Here is a 4253-nt window from a genome sequence, read left to right on the forward strand (position 1 = left end):
AAAATATACCCTAAATATCTAGTGTATGGCTTTGTTCTAGTCTCCTGCCTGATCATTTTCTCTTCCTTTCTTTTTTTTCTAAATTTTTCTTCCTTCTTTTTTCAACCAACTTCTTATCTTATCAATTCCTTTGATAAAATCTCTTATAATTTTCATCTTTATAGTTATATTCCAACCCTTCATCATATTTACCCTTATTTTTGTACATATATAAGTTTTTCTTTCTATAAAATTTGGGGAGGCAGTTTCTTCTAACAGACCAAAATATGCTGAAAACCTAGTGTGTGGCTCTGATCTATTCAACAGCCTGATTATATTCTTTTTTTTTTTCTTTCCATTTCTTCCTCCCCCCCCCCATTTCGGGTCACTTCTGATTTGTTTAGTGTATATTTTTCTGGGGTTGTTGCTACCCTGATAGTATTTTGTTCTCTCATTCATCTAGTCTCCTCTGGGCAAAATAACAACACAGAAAAACTCAACTCAAAAAAAGAACAAGAGGCAGTACCAACTGCCAGGAACCTAAGCAATATGGACATTAGTAAGATGTCAGAATGAGAGTTCAGAATGATGATTGTAAAGATATTAGCTGGGCTTGAAAAAAGCATAGAAGATACTAGAGAATCCCTTTCTGGAGAAATAAAAGAACTAAAATCTAACCAGTTCGAAATCAAAAGGCTATTAATGAGATGCAATAAAAAATGGAGGCTCCAACTGCTAAGATAAATGAGGCAGAAGAGAGAATTAGTGATACAGAAGACCAAATGATGGAGAATAAAGAAGCTGAGAAAAAGAGAGATAAACAACTACTAGATCATGAGGGCAAAATTCGAGAAATAAGTGATACCATAAGATGAAACAATATTAGAATAATTGGGATCCCAGGAGAAAAAGAAAGAGAGAGAGGGGCAGAAGGTATATTGGAAGTACTTATAGTGGAAAACTTCCCTAATTTGGGGAAGGAAACAGGCACCAAAATCCAGGAGGCACAAAGAACCCCACTCAAAGTCAATAAAAATAGACCAACACCCCGACATCTAATAGTAAAACTGACAAGTCTCAGAGACATCCTGAAAGCAGCTCGGGGCAAGAGGTCTGTAACCTAAAATGGTAGAAACATTAGATTGGCAGCAGACCTATCCACAGAGCCCTGGCAGGCCAGAAAGGATTGGCATGATACTTTCAGAGCACTAAACGAGAAAAATATGCAGCCAAGAATACTGTATCCAGCTAGGGTGTAACTGAAAATAGAAGGAAAGTTAAAAAGCTTCCAGGACAAACAAAAACATCATCAAGACAGTAAGGTACTGGCACAAAAGCAGGAACATAGATCAATGGAACAGAACAGAGAGCCCATAAATGGACCCTCAACTCTATGGTCAACTTATCTTCGACAAAACAGGAAAGACTGTCCAAGGGAAAAAAGACAGTCTCTTCAACAAATAGTGTTGGAAAAATTGGGCAGCCACATGCAGAAGAATGAAACTGGACCATCTTCTTACACCACACACAAAAATAGACTCAAAATGGATGAAAGACCTAAATGTGAGACAGGAATCCATCAAAATCCTTGAGTAGACCACAAGCAGCAACCTCTTCGACCTCAGCTGCAGCAAAGTCTTCCTAGAGACATTGCCAAAGGAAAGGGAAGCAAGGGCAAATATGAACTATTGGGATTTCATCAAGATAAAAAGCTTTTGCACAGCAAAGGAAACAGTCAACAAAACCAAAAGACAACCCACAAAATGGGAGAAGATATTTGCAAATGACATATCAGATTAAAGGCTAGTATCCAAAATCTATAAAAAACTTATCAAACTAACACCCAAAGAACAAATAATCCAATTAAGAAATGGGCAAAAGACATGAACAGACATTTCTGCAAAGAAGACATCCAAATGGCCAACAGACACTTGAAAAAGTGCTCAACATCACTCGGCATCAGGGAAATCCAAAACAAAACCTCAGTGAGATACCACCTTACACCAGTCAGAATGGTTAAAATTAACAAGTCAGGAAACGACAGATGTTGGCTGGGATGTAGAGAAAGGGGAACCCTCCTACACTGTTGGTGGGAATGCAACCTGGTGCAGCCACTCTGAAAAACAGTATGGACGTTCCTCAAAAAGTTGAAGACAGAGCTACTGCACCATCTAGCAATTGCAATACTGGGTATTACCCCAAAGACAAATATAGTGATCCGAAGGGGCACATGCACCCCAATGTTTTAGCAGCAATGTCCACAATAGCCAAACTATGGAAAGAACCAAGAGGTCCATCAATAGATGAATGGATAAAGAAGAAGTGGTATATACATACAATGGAATATTATGCAGCCATCAAAAAATGAAATCTTTCCTCTACAACAACGTGGATGGAACTAGAGGGTATTATGCTAAGCCAAATAAGTCAATCAGAAAAAGACAAGTATCATATGATCTCACTGATATGAGGAATTTGAGAAACAAGACAGGATCACAGGGGAAGGGAGGAAAAAATGAAACAAGATGAAACAAGTGAGGGAGACAAACCATAAGAGGCTCTTAATCTCAGGAAACAAACTGAGGGTTGCTGGAGTGGTGGGGGGTGAGAGGGATGGGGTGGCTGGGTGATGGACACTGGGGAGTGTATGTGCTATAGTGAGCGCTCTGAAGTGTAAGATTGATGAATCACAGACCTGTAGCTCTGAAACAAATAATACATTGTATGTTAAAAAAAAAAAAAAGAAGACAGTAGTAAGGGAAAAATGAAGGGGGGGGAAATCGGAGGGGGGCATGAACCATGAGAGACTATGTACTCTGAGAAACAAACTGAGGGTATGGTTTTGGGTCATGGGTTAGCCCGGTGAGGGGTATTAAGGAGGGCATGTACTGCATAGAGCACTGGGTGTTATACGAAAACAATGAATCGTGGAACACTACATCAAAAACTAATGATGTATTGTATGGTGACTAACATAACAATAAAATAAAATAAAATTTAACAAAAATAAAAAATAATTTAATATTAAAAAAAAGATGAAAAAAACAGAACTTTCCCTCTAAAGTCTTTATCCCACAAACGCATAATCCCAGTTTGAGGTGAGAAACACATCAGACAAAATTAAACTGATGAAGGGTTTACCAAAAACCTGACCAGTGCTCTTCAAAACTATCAAGGTCATCAAAAACAAGGAAGGTCTGAGAAACTGTTCACCACCTAGAAGAACCTATAGAAATATTATGAATAAATGTAATAGGCTATCCTGGATGGGATACTAGAACAGAAAGAAGAACGTGAGATTAAAGGGATAAAATCTTAGGGGGAGTGAAACCAATGCCTAGCTCAGAGCTGCAGCCTCCCCACGTCTGCTGGCCGCCAAGGGTTTCTCTGGCCAATGTCGCTCCCACCAGCCTACAACATGGGGACTATCTACACAAACCTCTTCAAGGGTCCTTTTGGCAAAGAAGAAGTGTGCAGTCTCATGGTGGGTCTGGATGCTGTGGGGAAGACCACCATCCTGTGGAAACTGAAGCTGGGTGAGATCGTGACGGCCACTCCCACCGTAGGCTTCAATGTGGAAACCATAGAGTACAAGAACTTCAGATTCACTAGGTGGGATGTGGGCGGCCATGAAAGCCCCGCCCTCTGTGGTGCCACTGCTTCCAGACCACACAAGATCTCATCTTTGTGGTTGACAGCAACTACAGAGAGCTTGTGAATGGGACCCATGAGGAGCTCATGACCATGCTGGTGCAGGATGAACTCAGCCACAACACCAGTGTTCGAGAACAAACAAGACCGCCCCAACCATGAATGTGGCCAACACAATGGATGAGCTGGGTCTGCACTCCCTGTGCCACAGAAACTGATATATTCAGGCCACCTGTGCCACCAGCCAACTGGCTCTATGAAGCACTGGACAGGCTGTCCAATCAGCTCTGGGACCAGAAGTGAGCCACACTCCTCCCCCTCCCTCTCACCACCCCCCCGCCTCCCCCTTACTCTCCAAGGGTATGCATGGCAGAAGCTGTCTCCAAGGTCCTGTCTGTCACAGCGTGCTGCAGCATGCTGTAATGTGCAGGCACAGCCTGCAGCCGAGTTTTTATTTAAGGTAGCTTTTTATTTAAGGTAGTTTTTATTTAAGGTAGTAAGTAGACTTCTTAGTTTTTACTTGTTTGATAAATTTAAAATATTGATTATTTAAGGATTTATTTAATTTATTAAATATATACTTAAGGAATTAAAATGCATATAGGTGTTTAATTAATATGGCA

At 40.6% G+C, this 4253-nt stretch overlaps 1 pseudogene; it reads left to right on the forward strand.

The window, feature by feature from the left end:
- The first annotated feature begins 3397 nt into the window (after positions 1 to 3397).
- On the forward strand, positions 3398 to 3933 carry LOC112820938 (ADP-ribosylation factor 1 pseudogene; annotated as a pseudogene).
- The last annotated feature ends 320 nt before the right edge of the window (positions 3934 to 4253 follow it).

This window comes from Callorhinus ursinus, unplaced genomic scaffold, assembly GCF_003265705.2.
Source record: "Callorhinus ursinus isolate GAN/ISIS: 27379988/994484 unplaced genomic scaffold, GSC_fseal_2.0 scaffold1, whole genome shotgun sequence".
In the NCBI taxonomy this organism is placed as follows: Eukaryota; Metazoa; Chordata; class Mammalia; order Carnivora; family Otariidae; genus Callorhinus; species Callorhinus ursinus.